The following is an 18,410-nucleotide window of genomic DNA, read 5'->3' on the forward strand; positions in this document are numbered from 1 at the left end:
CTTTCTTACTCGTCTTCATCATCGTCAAACACAACGATGGATTTTAAAAATCACCAAAATCAAATCTTCATCACTCAAATTTTGCTTCCTCATCTTCTGCAATCAATTTTTTTTATCTTTATCTCCTCCCCCCACCACCATTGTTGAAGCTTCAAAACCTAATTAGGTTTCTATTTGAAGATTTAGGGATTTCACAATTTAGAGATTGGATTTGCCAAAATTACTTGTTTGGTATACAATTCGGGTTGGTAACTCAATTTATGTGACGATTAGGTCTTTGCATTGTTGAATCATAGTGATTCTTAGGTAGATTGGAATTAAAATCCGAGTTCATCACCAAATCTGCAGAGAAGGACAACTGGTACGAATGGTACAACTAAGAGATAAGAGGACAACTAGCACAACTGGTACAACTATGAGATAGAGGACAACTGGTACAATTAGGTATAACTAAGACAATTTAAATAATTGCTGATTAAAAATTCTTTGATTATAATTGCAAATCGGGTTGTAACCCAGTTTTATATGACGATTAGGTATTTGCATGAAAAATTTCATAAATATAGTTGTTGAATCGTAGTAATTCTTAGATAAATTATAATTAAACCTGAGTTCATCACCAAATTTCCAGAGAACAACTGGTACAAATGGTACAACTAAGAGATAAGAAGACAACTAGTACAACTGGTACAACTAGAACAATTACGAGATAGAGGACACCTAGTAAAAATAGATATACCTAAGACAACTTGAATAATTTTTAATTGAGATTTTTTTTTATTATATTTTCAAAGGAGAATGAGCATCAGCCACACAAGCAATTCAATAGATTTTATATCATTTAATACTTCATATTTCGAGCAGATAACTTATTCGGTATTAGTCGATAAGATATTGTATGTAAGAAGATTGCGATATATAAAACTAAACAGCTTTGGAATAGATAATTTATATGAAGAATGAATTGCACATATAAATGAAACTAGGTGGAGTATTTTTGATAATAAACAAGAATTATTTGTCTTACTGCCGAATTAAACAAAAAAAAAAACAAAAATGTGGTTTCTATTCTCAAAAAAACATCGTCGAAAGACAAAAACAGATAATAAATTAGATAAGTATTTCAGGGCAAAAGTAGCATGGAAACTTAATTTGTGTATGTTTTCAGGTTTATTTTATCCGAAGAGATTTTATTTTAGCTAAGAAAATTATATTTTAGCTAGTGAATTTTTATTTTGGATAGCCACATTATTCATTTTAGCAGAGAAAAATTTCCCAAATGGGGATAAATAAGGTACAGTTAGACACATATATACAATTATCTGTAACTCCTTAATTTAAAAACAAGGTACTGCTGAATGAATGATTCAACTTATTTCGGCCTTAGAGTGTACATGAATATTTTGGAGTTATTTGTATTTTGAATTTTTTGGATTTCTTTGAATTCTTACATTACTATTTATTTTGGAGTTATTGTATTTTGGATTTCTTTAATTTCTTGCATTGCTATTTATTTTGGAGTTAGGTGCAATTACGTAATGAGTTTTTCCAGGGTAACTAGGTGCAACTAGGTACAATTACGTTATGAATTTCTCCAGGGCAACTAAGTGCAACTAGGTACAATTACGTTATGAATTTCTCCAGGGCAACTAGGTGCAACTCGGGACAACTATATTAATTGTAGTGTTAAAAAATAAATTCTTAAAATTATTTACTTAAAAACAATACAACTCATACCTTAAAAACTGTTTTTTTCACATTTATACTAGAAAGAATAAAATCAAACTTTGTTTTGTTCAAAGAACCAAATATTTTTGGTTTCACTTGAAATAAGCCCTTATGTTATAAGAAAGTCTTTGACAATGTTATCCATCTTATGCAAGCGTCTATGCAAAAATATAAGAAATAGAAAAATAATAACACAAAGCATATGGGGCTGCTATATAATGTTCGGAATTCTTGTGGACAACTAGAACATAAAAATTTATGGCGAAGGACAACTGAAAAAACTACAAAATCGATCAAAGGACAACTATTACAAATTTTGGACAACTGGACAACTAGGTACAACTATTGTCAGTTGTAGATGCACGTGTGAGATGGCGGCTGAAAATAATTTTTTTTTATCCATTTAGACACGTATATAATTTAAAATTATAATTAAAATCAATTAAAAATTAATAAAATAGACATGTGTGCCGACAAAAAAGGACATGTGCGCAGGCAAAGTACCACGTGCGCCGTCAATTTGGTACATAGTTGTACCCAGTTGTCCAGTTGTCCAAAATTCTTCATAGTTGTCCTTTGGCGATTTTAGCAGTTTTTCCAGTTGTCCCTTGATATAAATTATCATTTTGTAGTTGTCCACATGATTTTAGACTATTGTAGTCCTTTTACAACATTTTCATATTATAATTGATGCAAAATTATATTTTTGGCTCTTTTCCATCATAAGATTGTTAACATTATCAATTCTTTGTATCATAAAGGGTGTTTGATGTGAAACCAATAATATGTATTAGAAAAATGATAATTTCATGTTATCCATCTTTTTAATTTTTTTCCTTATAGTTTACAACTTTTTTACATTTTTAGGTGAATGTTTGCTTTATATTCATACTTTTATCACTATTAATTTCTATTGAAAGAATTACATATAGTTGTACATATGTGTCCAGTTGTACCTTGTTTATTTCTATCCGGAAAGCATCCTCGGCTAAAAATAAAATCCTTTAGACTATATTGACTTTCCTAAGTGTCCAGTTATCCGTCAAAGTAACATGTGCACCTATGTGCGATATCAAAGTTTGTACATAGTTATACCTAATTGTACTAGTTGTCATTCTCTGCAAATTTGGTGATGAATTGAGGTATAATTATAATTTACCTAAGAATCACTATGATTCAATAACTTTATTTAAGAAATTATCAATGCAAATACCTAATCGTCAGATAAAACTGGGTTACCAATCCGATTTGCAATTACAATAAAAGAATTTCCAATCAGCAATTATTTAAGTTGTCTTAGTTATACCTAATTGTATCAGTTGTCCTCTATCTCATAGTTGTACCAGTTGTACTAGTTGTCCTCTTATCTCTTAGTTGTACCATTCGTACCAGTTGTCCTTCTCTGCAGATTTGATGATGAATTCGGGTTTTAATTCTAATTTATCTAAGAATCACTACAATTCAACAACTATATTCAACAAATTATATATGCAAAGATCTAATCGTCATATAAATTGGGTTACCAACCCGATTTGCAAATCTCTAAATAAAAACCCTTAATTGTGAAATCTAATCTCTAAATTGTGAAATCCTCAAATCTCTAAATAAAAACCTAACTGAGTTTTGAAACTTCAACAATAATGGTAGAGAAAGGAGATAAAGACAAGAAATTGATTACAGAGGATGAAGAAGGAGAAGAGGAGGAAGAGACAAAAGCAAAAAATGAGATTTAGAAGGTTTGGAGTTGAAGATGAAGACATGAATTGGAAAGAAGAGAAAACAAAAATCATATTTTTAATTAATTTTCGTTTTACTTTTAATATATTAATTACGAAATTATTTAAATATTATTTTTGGATAAAATCAGATATGCCATAAACCAATTCATTAAGGGTAAAATGGGATTTTCATGTGATTTATGGCACCCAGACTATAATATGGCACAGCAGATTTTTTGTTTACAAATTATGGCATCTGAGCCATTAATTCTTGAAATTGTTCCTTTGGAAATTTCCTGAAAAGGGAAGAAAACAAGATTGGTTCTTTATAAAACCTGGTTAAATGAGAGAGGCTTGAGAGAAGAGCGAGAGGCTAATATGCCACAATTTGGAGAAAAGTAGGCTCAAGAGCCATAATCTAATAATTCATTTAATTTTGATTTTTTTTAATAACGAAAACCCTGGAAAATTCTAATCTCTCCTTTATTTATCTTTTTAATTACAATAATACCAGGATCAAACCCACCCAAATCCAATAAACCATGAATATCCATTCAACCCACTTAGATATTTCTATTTATCTCAAATAATTAAATAATTATATCAATATTTCATTATCAGAATATAATTAGACGAAAAAAAAATCTGTGTTCTTCTTCTCTTCGGCGGTTTCATAGATATTTCCAAGATCTAGCTGAATCTTTTCTGTTTGATTTAGGGAGATCAATCCTTCGCCGCTGCTCCCTCCATCTCGGAAACAGTGGTTCCCAAAAACACAAATGTTTAAAAAACCCTAGCCGCTTTCGTGCGATTGTCTTCGTACTTCTCACGGCAGCCTCACCACCGGTCATGGACCCTCCTCCAGAGCCGGTGGTCATCTCTACCCCTCCCCTCCCCCCTAAACGACCCCCTGTCCAGTGTTTCCCCCTCCAAAAAGGAGTCCTACGCAGATGTGGCGCAGGATACTCAGTCAGTAGATCCAGTTATGGAAACAGTTTTTTTTTGTGGCTAACGGAGTTACGGAGGTGTTGATCCCTGAAACCATTCTCGAGGATAACCCGCCGCTTTGGAAATGTTTTGTGGTCGGCTATTTTATGGGAGAGGCACCTCACGTTAGAACTATTCATGCTACAGTGAACCGTATTTGGTCCTCGGGTGTCAAAACGTCCAAGATCGATGTTCAGTTTCTTAATGAAACAACTGTGTTGTTTCGGATTGCAAATGCTCAGATGTGAGAGCGGGTGCTGAAGAGAAAGTATTGGTACATTGCTGATACCCTTCTGATTATTCAGAATTGGAATCCGGAATCAGCAAGCTCACCGCCTGACCTCACGGCATTGCCTTTGTGGGTGGACCTTCGTGGAGTTCCAGGATACCTCTTTTCTCAAAAGGGGCTTAGTTTTCTATCTCGTACTACTGGCCGTTTTGTAAAACTCCACCCAAATACTGAACGGTGTCTTCGTTTAGACGTGGCGCGGGTATTGGTGGAAGTCAACCTGCAAAAGCCACTAATACACAAGATCGCCTTCCAGAATAATAATGGTGACCAAATTCTAGTGGATGTATCCTACCCATGGTTGCCCCCGAGATGTGCCATTTGTCACAAATGGGGCCATGTTGAAAAGTCCTGCCAAAGTGGTGAGAATGTTCGTATCTTAGTACGTGACGAGATGGAAAAAGCTGTTGAGGAACAAAACCCCAATCACGTGGAAATGAAGAAGATGACCGAATCTGTATCTGTTCAAGAGATAGCCCAAAAATTGCTCAATGACTTGGAGCGCACTCTTCCCTTCAAAGACGTGGATTCGGGCAGCACCTCTGGAACCACGGTGCATTCCGAAAATTTAATCTCTCTGGAAAAAGACTCAAAGAAGGACGAATGGATTGCTGTTACTCGTACAAGTAAAGGTAGCTCACCTCTAAAACCGCAATTCTCTACAGAAAATAATGGAGCTCCTATTTCCCCTAACGGATTCGGTGCTCTTGAGAATCTTATTGAGGAGGGTGAGATAGAAGACTCGGGAGACATGGATGTAAGTGGTAACACAGTTGAGGATGAGGAAGTGGATATCTCGGACCCTGATATTGAAGTGACAAAGCAGATAACTACCAACCGTGTTGATGATCACAAAAAGAAACGGAAAATACAAATACGCAATGGCCAACGTCGTAGTAGATCTCGTGGGCCGAAAAGAGAGGGAATAAAAGGCAAGGAAGCAGGTCCACCAATCATCAAAAAAAACTTCCTCTCGGAAGTTATGACATCTTTCTTTGCATGGAACACGCGAGGGTTCAATAAACCTCGCAAACACGAAGTAGCCCGACGCTGGATTCAATCTGTGAAGCCTGTTTTTGGTTCTTTTGTGGAAACTCGAGTTAGGGAAGAACTGTCACAGGACATTATGCATCGTATAATGCCGGGCTGGTCAACTCTCTCGAATTATGATTACCATAGACTTGGTAGAATCTGGATTGGTTGGTCTGATGCTGTTGATATCTGCCCGATTTTCAAAAGTGCTCAGCACATAACTTGCACTGTTACGGTTCTAGCTACCAGCTGCAAATTCCTGTGCACTTTCGTATATGCTTCTAACTTTGAAGCGGAAAGACAAGCTCTGTGGACTGACCTAGTAAATATTGCGTCTTCATTATCGCAAGTTTCATTGCCATGGGTCATCCTAGGCGATTTTAACGAGATTCTCATGGCTTCTGAACATTCTCGTTTCTTGGACTCTCGGTTTTGTACGACGGAGATGAGGGATTTTCAAAATACAGTCTCGCAATGTGGACTCTCGGATCTTGCATCTACATGATCTATATTCACTTGGACGAATAGTCAAGATTCCAATCTTATAGCGAAAAGGCTCGATCGAGCGCTCATCACTTCGGATTGGCTCTCTACTTTCCCTAACTCATATGCTGCTTTTGAAGCAGGAGGTATCTCTGATCACTGCCGATGTATCGTTCATTTGCACAGTGTTGTTTCGTCTGCTCTGAAGCCTTTCCGGTTTTTCAACTTCATGGCTTCGCACCCAGACTTTCATGCTTTGGTTCACAACCAATGGTCGATGCACCCGCCTCTCTACCACTCTCGCATGGCTCTATCTATGTTTCACAAAAAGCTTAAAGGTCTGAAATATAGTCTCCGGGTTCTGAACAAAACAAAATTCGGTGACCTCCCTAAGCGTGCGTCGGATTCCTATACTCTGCTCTGTGAAGCTCAAAACAGAGCAATGAGTGATCCAACAGCAGAAAATGCCGAGGCAGTTACGTCCGCTCTTGAGCGGTGGAATACTCTAGCGGGTCTTGAAGAGCAGTTTTTTAAGCAAAAGTCCAGAGTTCAGTGGCTAAGATGCGGCGATCAAAACACTTCTTATTTTCATCGAGCAACTCAGTCCAGAACATCAAAAAATATCATCCGGAAACTGATAGCTGAGACAGGGGAGGAAATCACAGACCCAGGCGCCATTAAGGCAATTGCTGCTGAACACTTTCGGTGCTTCCTTCAGGCGGAGGATAGTGATTTTGTTGAGATGCCTCAGGATTATTTTTCGCAATTGTTCGAATACCGCTGCCCTCAAGACCGCTGCATCGCCCTCACATCATCTGTTTCGGGGGAGGAAATTCGTAATACTCTTTTCTCCATGCCTTCTGATAAGGCATCTGGTCCAAACGGTTTCACAAAGGAATTCTTCATCTCAGCGTGGGGGATTGTTGGTCCCGATCTAATCACGGCGGTTCAGTCTTTCTTCATGTTTGGTTTCATGCCAAAATCGATTAACTCAACTTTGCTGGCCCTCATCCCCAAAAGGCAAGATGGTACGTGTGTTACTATGAAAGACTATAGACCGATTGCATGCTGTAATATGGTGTATAAGATCATTTCTAAGATCTTAGCTAATCGTCTCAAAGCTTGTCTTCCGGATTTCATTGAACCAAACCAGAATGCTTTCATCAAGGGTAGATTGCTCCTGGAGAATGTTCTTTTAGCTACAGAACGGGTAAAGGACTACCACAAAGATTCCATTGCTCCCCGAAACACCATCAAATTCGATATCTCCAAGGCATTTGACACTGTTCAATGGACCTCCATCACTGGGATTCTTCGGGCGCTCGGTTTCCCCGAGTTATTTATTCACTGGATCCATCAGTGTGTTTCTACGGCTCACTACTCTGTTATTGTTAATGGGGAAGTCGAGGGTTTTTTCCACAGCTCCAGGGGCATTAGGCAAGGCTGATCCCTCTCCCCATATCTTTTTGTTATTGTTCAAAATGCCTTGTCTCATCTCTTGAATCAGGCTGTTGAAAGTGGCAGAATAGGATCACATCCCCGGTGTAACCATGTTCGCGTTTCGCATCTCACCTGTGCTGATGACTTATTGGTATTTACGGATGGGACTTCGTCGTCTTTGAGGGAAACTTTCAAGGTTTTTGATGAATTTTCAAAAATCTCGGTTCTTCACATAAATGCAACGAAATCGTCTCTTTTTGTGGGAGGATTGCCTCAGCTCTCAGTCACTAACTTGGCTGCAGACCTTGGTATCCCTATCCACTCGCTTCCAATTCGCTATCTGGGACTCCCCTTAACGACAAAGATGCTGACAAAACAGGATTACAATCCTCTAGTGGATCGTATCCGTGCGAGAATGCTTTCTTGGACGACAAAACATCTCTCTTACGCCGGTCGTCTACAACTAATCACCTCTGTCATCTCGAGCATCGCCAACTTCTGGTGTGTTGTATTCCCTCTTCCGATGAGTTGCTTGGACGAAATAGAAAGACTTTGTGGTGCTTTCCTCTGGTCTGGAAATCCTAATAATTCTGTTGGTGCGAAGATTGCTTGGCTTGATATCTGCAAACCGAAAGAAGAAGGTGGTTTAGGGGTTCGCCGCCTTCGTGATGTCTCCAGGGTATTTGATTTCAAGCTAATTTGGCATCTTTTCAGTGCCTAATCCTCTCTCTGGGTTCTGTGGACGAAGCACAACCTCATTAGAAGTCACACTTTCTGGCTCACTCCTGATCGCTCGCTGGGTTCTTGGATTTGGAGAAAACTCCTCAAGCTTCGAGACGAGGCTTCTCCTTTCCTTCAGTGTATCGTTAGAGATGGCGCCACTGCTTCTTTCTGGTATGACAGATGGCTCCCGATGGGTAGACTGATTGATATTCTCGGTACCACTGGTCCTCAGGTTCTGGGAATCCCGCTCTTGGCAACGGTGAAAGAGGCGGTTGGTCACAATGGGTGGCGGCTCCGCCGTTCACAGTCTCGACAGTGGGATCCCCTGTTCACCCTTATACGAAATCATCCTCTTCCCCGAGCTGAGTTGGGACCTGACCTTTATCTTTGGAAGCACTCACATGACATTTTTAAAGAGAGCTTCTCTGCTTATCACACCTGGAACCAGATCCGTTCGCATCATCCTATCATCCGATGATGGAGGCTCCTTTGGTTCAATCATGGTATCCCTCGCTGCAGATTCATCACCTGGTTAGCTCTGCACAATCGGCTCTCAACCGGAGACCGTATGCGACGATGGGGTGAAGAACAACCTTGTGTTCTCTATGGTGAAAGAAATGAATCGCGTGATCACATCTTTTTTACGTGCCCGTACTCGTTTACAGTCTGGTCGGATGTTGCGGGGAGACTTCTGCGAAACCACCTTGACCCTGATTGGACTGTTACAATTGAAGCGCTGATCAACTACAGAGGAAGCAGACATGACACAATTCTTCTCAGGCTGGCATTTCAGGTGACTGTATACTCCTAATGGCGAGAGAGAAATTCCCGTATTCACCACTCGGGATTCAACCCAGTCCTGCAACTCGTCCGGCAAATCGATAGAGTAATCAGGAACTGAATCACCTCTCTAAACTATGCAACCAACCCGAGGCTGCATCAGCTCTTACAGCGCTGGTTCGAAATGACACCGGACTGAGGTGTTGTTTTTGGTTATTATCCATTCTCTTATAGCATTGCTGTGTCCTTTGATGAAAACTCTTTGTAAATATTTGATTGATCAATAAATTTCACATTTCATCAAAAAAAAAACACAAATGTTTCTGTTCGTTGCGTCTCGGCTTCTGATTAGTTGCAGTTTGATTTCTCTCCGCCTCCCATCGATCCATCTATCACAATCTCCTTGTAAGACTTCTTCTCTGTGGCTCTTGAAATAACAACAATTTCCCCAGTCTAAAACAGTATTGGAAGTCATTGCTGAAGGAGTTTTTGAGAAATGGATTCCTGATTTTTTTTTTGTTTATGAGACTTATGAATGTGAAGGATACAATTAGTGTTATAAGGAGAATTAACATGGTTGAGATCAGGAATAAGAGGAAAGAAAATTTGCAGAAGAAGAGACGTGATATGTTGATCAAAAAGGTAAGAATAACATGTTTGTGATTTACTTTTAGTTTCTGATTTTCTACCTTTTTGATCAATCTTATCGCATCAGTTTATTTGAGATCGAGTTATTGGCTTAATGTATCTTGATTTGTACTAGACTGAAAGTATTTGCGATGTTTATGTATTCTTGGGTGAGAGAATTTGTAAATCCTTTAATCCGGACTACTGATGTTTCTCGAATTGATGGGAAATCTCACCTAGATTGCTATATGGAATCTTGTTTCAGCTGTTCTTGAGATGTATATCGAAATCTCAGCATCAGATTTTGTTCTGATGGTTTTTTGGCTCTAACGGTTTTCATTTCCTCCAAGGTGCTTCTTCCTCTTCTCCGCATCTTAAGGCTTTGAAGCGTCTCCATTTTATTCTTTGATGTGGTTTTCAGTTCAAGATGGTTGTCGTCCTCTGTTTTTTGCTTGGTCTGATGTTTCAGTTGTGTTGGCCTTTTCTCATTTTGAATACAGATTCTTCTAGGTCTCATCTAGCTGTAGGAGTTGTGGTTCTTCAGATTTTGTTGTTGGCTGTTTCCAAACTGTGTTTCAATTTTCACTGCCGGTTTGGTTCTTGCTTAGCAGGTTTGTTTCAAAGGAGTGTTGAAGGTTCTGTCTCTTTTTCTTAACCCGTTATCTAAAATCTTTTGAGTTGAGGGTGAAGATTATTTTATTTTAGCTTACTAAGATTATTGTCTGCATACGTTTCTTGAACAATTATGGACATTTTGTTTTGTTTATTTCTTTACATGTACTGATTATGGAAGCTAAGAGATCGAATGAAGAGAATTTGGGGAGTTTAGCTTATAAAGAGGAAGGTTTAAAGAAGAAACACTCGCAGATCCAGAATCGTTAATGGTGGTAAGGTTTAGATGCAGGTCCCCATAAAGAATAATCTGATTTGTAAATGCAGGTCCCCACATTGAGATGTTATCTTGAATGGTTTGTCGTACCTATTATGGGTTCTTCACAAAACATGAAAAACAAAAAAAAACCAGCCATATTTTTCTCATTTTTTTGTTTCATTTTATTTTGTTCATTTCCTTTATTCAAATGTAACATCAAACAAAGAAAAAGTCTATAATGTATTAAAAAAAATGATAATTATCCATAATTTTTCATAGATATTTAATTACTCTTAATTAAATTATCATCAATTGGCAAAGATACTCTGTCGATTTGTATAGTTTCGATGTGAATTTTTTAGTTATAGAACATGCACATCACGAAGAAAAGAAATTAACCATCTTTTTTTTCATTTTTTGTTATATTCTATTTTATTCACTTTTTTTTATTCAAATGCAAAGATGGACAACTAAGTACAATGATGAACAACTAAGTATAATAATGGTACAATTAAATATAATTATAGACAACTAAGTACAACTATGTACAACTACAATAAAAACTCTATAAATTAATAATGTTAGGATTTTGATATTTTATTAATTTATAGAGTTATTAATTTATAGATTTCAAGGAAAAAATATTCCTTATAGTTTAAGATGTGTTTGCATTTTTTAAGTATATATTTTAATATAATTTAATTATTAATTTTTAAAAAACTAAAGAGTTATATAAAGTTTCCTTACTTGTCCAGTTGTCCTTTACTTATTCACATCCACGAAGCTAGAGAACACGTGTCCTGACAAAAATAGACATGTGCGCAGTCAAAATACCACGTGTGCTGTCAATTTTATACATAGTTATACCCAATTGTCCGGTTGTCCAAAATTCTTCATAGTTGTCCTTTGATGATTTTAGCATTTTTCCAATTGTCCCGTAATATAAATTAGTATTTTGTAGTTGTCCACATGATTTTCGACTATTGCAGTTCATTTACAAGGTTTTCATAACACAAATTATGCAAAATCATATATTTGCATCTTTTCCATCAAAAGATTGTTAACATAATGAAAGTCTTCCTTGTAACATAAGGGATGTTTGATGTGAAACCAATAATATGTATTAGAAAAATGATAATTTTATTTTATCCATGTTATTAATATTGTTCCTTATAGTTTAAGATGTGTTTGCATTTTTTAAGTATATATTTTCTTTATATGTTTAATATAATTTAATTATTAATTTTTAAAAAATTAAGGAGTTATATAAAGTTGTCCTTACTTGTCCAGTTGTCCTTTGCTTGTATATTCACATCCACAAAGCTAGAGAACACGTGCCCCGACAAAAATAGACATGTGCGCAGTCAAAATATCACGTGCGCCGTCAGTTTTGTACATAGTTGTACCCAATTGTCCGGTTGTCCAAAATTCTTCATAGTTGTCCTTTGACGATTTTAGCATTTTTCCAGTTGTCCCTTAATATAAATTATTTTTTTGTAGTTGTCCACATTATTTTCGACTACTGTAGTCTATTTACAATTTTTTCATACTAAAATTTATGCAAAATCATATATTTGCATCTTTTCCATCAAAAGATTGTTAACATTATCAATGTCTTCATTGTATCATAAGAGGTGTTTGATGTGAAGCCAGTAATATGTATTAGAAAAATGATAATTTCATATTATCCATCTTTTTAATTTTATTCCTTATAGTTTTTAACATTTTTTAAGTAAATGCTTTCTTTTTATATTTATAATTTTGTTATTATTAATTGTTTTTTTTGAGATTTTAGCGTTTACATTGATTTTCAACTATTAATTTTCATTTACGAGGTTTTCATATTACAAGTTGCATCACCAGCTTGTGATTTATCTTTTTGTTTTATAACATGATTAACAATATAACATAGATGAAATAAGTTATATGCTCCAAATATGAGATAGTAAATGATATAACATAGATGAAATTTCTTGAAATCTATTAAAATGTTTGTGTGGCTGATGTTCATTATCTCATAAACATAGAATAAAAAAATACTCATCAATTAACAATTATTCTCGTTGTCTTCTATCTATGAGTTGTACCATTTGTACCACTTGTCCTCTACCTCTTAGTTATACCATTTGTACCAGTTGTCCTCTATCTTTTAGTTGTACCATTTGTACCAGTTGTCCTCTTCTGCAAATTTGGTGATGAACTCGGGTTTCAATTCTAAACTACCTAAGAATCACTATGATATAACAACTAAACTCGACAAATTACCAATGCAAAGATCTAATCTTCATATAAAACTTGGTTTCCAACCGAATCTGGTTACCAAAACAAGCAAATTTTGCAAATTCAATCTCTAAATTTTGAAATCCCTAAATTTTGAAATAAGAACAATCTACCTAGTTTTAAAGCTTCAACAATGGCAGAATAAAAAAGAGTTAAGAACAATGAATTGATTGCAGCAGAAGAGGAGGAAGATGGAGAGGAAGAGGAAGAGGAGGACGGGAAGGTTCAACAACAAGAATGAGATTTAACAGATTTGAGGTTGAAGAACAAGAGAAAAATTAGAAAGAAAAGAGAAAAAGAAAATCATATTTTTATTAATTTTCGTTTTAATTTTAATATATTAATTATGAATTTATTTAAACATTAATTTTGGATAAAATCAAAGATGCCATAACATTATTTCATTAAGAACAAAATCGGAATTACATATACATTATGGCATCTAGACTCTTTTATGGCATAATAGATTTTTCTTTTCTAAATTATGGCATATTGGCCATTGATTCTTGAGAGAAAGAGAGATTACAGCGAGAAGGAATAGAAATCAATCGAAATGCAGAAATCCAATTAATCAGAAGATTACCAAAGGTTCTTCTGAAAGACATTGGACATAAGCTGAGATGGCTGAGGAGGGAGCCCGAGGTTGAAAAAGCATAATTTAAAAAAAAATAGGCTGAAAAGCTATAGCTCTAATAACTAATTTAATTTTGATTTTCTTTTAATACAAAAAGTGGTGTACTTTATTTCATTTTCCCTATATATCTATAATATTACTAACCCAACCACAATTCTATCCACCCATCATATTCAAACCCGACGATTCAATTTACATTTAACCTTAAATAATTATATCATAAATTCACAATTAAAAAAAAAAATATTTTCATCGCGACTTTTACTTCCGCTTCCGTTTGTTCAAGCTTTTCCTTCTCTCCACCAATTCGATAATCTCTTTTCTTTGTCTTCTCTTCTTCGTCTCACTCACTCTCATCTCTTCTCCAATTCAGATTCTCCTCTCTCTCTCCTTCCCAGTTCACTGTCGCTGGGAAATCGGCTGATTAATTCACCGGCGGGAGATGAGATGGACTCTGATAACTGAATCGAACGAGAGAAATTTTGTTCCGATCTGAGATTTTTTTTCTTATTCTGCATCTGGATCCATCGTACGGCGGTTTTATCGCATGAAGATTTCGTGTACATGGCGAAGCTCGTGGAGCAGGCGGAGAGGTAGGAAGAGATGGTGGAATTCATGGAGAAGGTCTCCGCCGCCACAGATGGCAATGAGCTCACCGCCGAGGAGCAAAATCTCCTTTATGTCGCCTACAAGAACGTAGGCGCTCGCCGTGCTTCCTGGCGGATCATCTCTTCAATCGAGCACAAGGAGGAGAACCGCGGCCCCGTTAACTGCGTCAACACGATCCGTCAACGATCCTGAGTACAAGGCTAAAGTCGAATCGGAGCTATCAGGAATTTGACGGAATCCTCAAGCCTCTCGATTCTACGCTCATCCCTTCCGCTGCTTCTGAGGATTCCAAGGTTTTCTACCTCAAGATGAAGGGTGACTACTACAGGTACTTGGCCGAGTTCAAGACTGGTGAGTTTGATAGAGGAGGAGAATATTAAGTTGTTGTGAGGAAGCCTTTTAGGCTTGGAGAGAATGGCTGCCTGGAGAATGATCTTTCTTTACTATCACTCGTATGCTTGTCTTTGTACATCTTAAAATAGCTGCCTGGAGAACGAATTGCACTCGCTCCACTCATGTTGCCCTGTAGAAATAATTGAGTTTATTTCCTCGCTTGTTTTTTCAATTCTGTTAAGTATTCACCTATCTGGCTGTCTGATCTCTTTGAACTTTTGAATTTGCTGGCAAAAAACTCACGAAAGAACAAGGCCACTTGTTCTTAGTTCCACACAAAAGCCTGTTTTACTTTTACTAGTATTGATGTTAGTCTCACTATGTTATTGGTTGTTCTGCAGAATATGATTCTTGGCAGATTTGAAGGACAGCTTGTTGGTGGTGGAAGTTCAAAGAAACCCGTGGAGAAGAAGCATAAAAATATGATTCTTGGCAGATGTTAATCTCACTATGCTATTGGATTGTCTATTTGTATAGTTCCGATGTGAATATTTTAGTTATAGAACATGCACATCACGAAGAAAAGAACATGTGCTGGGAGTTATCAATTTGATTATCTTTGGTATTTGGTTTGGTAGATTGAAATTACGCTTGTGAAGTCGGAGAAGTTTTATGAACTAATGGCTGCAGCCAATGAAAAAAAAGAAGCTGCAAAAGCTCAGGTGTAGAGCTGAACATAGAAGTTTCATGATCTGATTTCTTTCATCTTAATGTTTATATATTCTGACAAGTACTTGATTTGTTTTATTTCATTAATTTTTGCTGAATTTGAGATGTTATCTTAGATGTTTTATTTTATTTACTATGAGTTCTTCAGAAAACAAGAAAAAAAAAAGCCATCTTTTTTTCATTTTTTGTTACATTCTATTTTATTCATCTTTTTTATTCATCTTTTTTATTCAAATGCAAAAATGGACAACTAAATACAATTATGGACAACTATGTACAATTATGATAGAATTATAGTACAATTATGAACAACTAAGTACAACTAACACTAAGTACAATTTGGTACAATTTGGTACAATTTGGTAGAAGTGGTATAATTATATAATTTTAAATTATAATTAAAATTAATTAAAAAAAAAATATGTGCGTCGACAAAAAAAAACATGTGCGCAGTCAAAATAACATGTGCGCCGTCAATCTTATACATAGTTGTTCATACTTGTCCAAAATTTTTCATAGTTATCATTTGGCGATTTTAGCATTTTTTCAGTTGTCCTTTAATATAAATTATTATTTTGTAGTTGTCCACATGATTTTCGACTATTGCAGTTCATTTATAAGGTTTCAATAACACAAATTATGTTAAATCATATATTTGCATTTTTTCCATCAAAAGATCGTTAACATTATGAAAGTCTTCCTTGTATCATAAGGGATGTTTGATGTGAAACTAATAATATGTATTAGGAAAATGATAATTTTATTTTATCTATGTTATTAATATTGTTCCTTATAGTTTAAGACATGTTTCCATTTCTTAAGTATCTATTTTCTTTATATAGTTGTTCATACTTCTCCAGTTGTCCAAAATTCTTCATAGTTGTCCTTTGGCGATTTTAGCATTTTTCCAGCTGTCCCTTAATATAAATTATTATTTTGTAGTTGTCTACATGATTTTCGACTACTGTAGTCCATTTACAACATTTTCATACTATAATTTATGCGAAATAATTTTGCCTCTTTTCCATCATAAGATTGTTAACATTATCAAAGTATTCCTTGTATCATAAGAGGTGTTTGATGTGAAACCAATAATATGTATTAGAAAATTGATAACTTCATAATATCCATCTTTTTAATTTTGTTTCTTATAGTTTTTAACTTTTTGCATTTTTTAAGTGAATGCTTTCTTTTTATATTTATAATTTTATTATTATTATTTTCTAAATTAAAGAATTACATATAGTTGTACATATATGTCCAGTTGTACCTTGTTTATTTCCATACGGAAAGCATTTTCAGCCAAAAATAAAATTCTCTGGACTAGATTGACTTTTCTAAATGTCGAGATGTCTGTCAAAGTAACACATGTAACTATGTGCACAGTCAATTTTTGTACATAGTTGTACCTAATTGTCCAGTTGTCTGAAAATCTTAATAGTTGTTCTTTTGAGATTTTAACGTTTACATTGATTTTCAACTATTAATTTTCATTTACGAGGTTTTCATATTACAAGTTATGTAAAATCATATATTTTGCCTCTTTTGTTTCATAACATGATTAACAATATAACTTAGATTAAATAAGTTATCTGCTCCAAATATGAGATAGTAAATGATATAACATAGACGAAATTTCTTGAAATCCATTAAAATGTTTGTGTGGCTGATGCTCATTATCTCCTGAACATAGAATAAAAAAAATACGCAATTAGCAATTATTCTAGTTGTCTTAGTTATACCTATTTGTCTTAGTTGATTTCTATCTCTTAGTTGTACTATTTGTACCAGTTGTCCTCAATCTCTTAGTTGTACCATTTGAACCAGTTGTCCTCTATCTCTTAGTTGTACTATTTGTACCAGTTGTCATCCTCTACAGATTTGGTGATGAACTCGGGTTCCAATTCTAGATTATCTAAGAATCACTATGATTTAATAACTAAACTCGAAAAATTACCAATGCAAAGACCTAATCTTCATATAAAACTTGGTTCCCAACCAAATCTGGTTACCAAAACAAGCAAATTTCGCAAATTCAATTTCTAAATTTTGAAATCCCTAAATTCTCAAATAAGAACAATTTACTCAGTTTTAAAGCTTCAACAATGGCAGAATATAGAGGAGCTAAGAACAACGAATTGATTGCAGCAGAAGAGGAGGAGGAGGAAGAGGAGGAGGATGGGAAAGTTTAACAGCAAGAATGAGATTTAGCAGATTTGAGGTTGAAGATGAAGAGAAAAATTGAGAAGAAATGAGAAAAAAAAATCATAATTTTTTTATTAATTTTTGTTTTAATTTTATTGTATTAATTATGAATTTATTTAAACATTAATTTTTAGATAAAATCAAGGATGCCATAACATTATTTCATTAAGGGTAAAATTGAAATTCCATATACATTATGATATATAGACTTATTTATGGCACAACAGATTTTTTTTTCTTCTAAATTATGACATTTTGGCCATTAATTCCTGAGAAGGATTTGCAGGTTTTTGTTTCAGAGAAAAGAACTTAGAAGCAAAGTAGCAGATATTGGTGGACAATGTTATATAATTTTTTTTAAAGTGTTGTGGATAAATAATAAGAATGGTAAAAGATGAAAATCAAATTAGATGAAATGAGGAGTATATTTGGAAAAAATGAGGTAACAAATTGAGATAAGTATACCAAAACACTGAAGTGCCTTTGACTGTAACAAAAAAAAGTTGAAAATTGTATTTGGTAGAAATTATCTTAGATTTAAATCATGTACCTAAAAAATTTAACTTTCTCTCTCCCTTTTCACTTTCTCTCTCCATCTATCTTTATATATTTCTCTCACTCTCTCTCCATCTACATATCCCTAAAAGTAAACTCAATTTCTGTCTCTCACTCTTTCTGGTTCTATCTCTCTCTCTCCTCATTCTCTCTCCCCTCTCTCTTCATTCTCGGTCTCCCTCTCTCCTTCCCTCCCTTGTTCTTAATTTTATGTATAACAACTTTAAAGTACAGAGTATTTCTTTGTAAACCAAATTAAGCAAAAAATTAGGATCAAAGAAAAGATGAATTAACAGAGAACTAATATCAATCAATAATATGTACCTGAAAGCTCTAACCTTTTCCCCTTTCTCTTTCTTTCTATCTCTATGTCCCTTCCTCCGTCCC

General features: G+C 35.1%; 1 pseudogene; it reads left to right on the forward strand.

The window, feature by feature from the left end:
* The first annotated feature begins 13,844 nt into the window (after nucleotides 1–13,844).
* LOC18030418 lies at nucleotides 13,845–14,745 on the forward strand (annotated as a pseudogene).
* The last annotated feature ends 3,665 nt before the right edge of the window (nucleotides 14,746–18,410 follow it).

Source organism: Eutrema salsugineum, unplaced genomic scaffold (genome assembly GCF_000478725.1).
Source record: "Eutrema salsugineum unplaced genomic scaffold, Eutsalg1_0 scaffold_1, whole genome shotgun sequence".
NCBI lineage: Eukaryota > Viridiplantae > Streptophyta > Magnoliopsida > Brassicales > Brassicaceae > Eutrema > Eutrema salsugineum.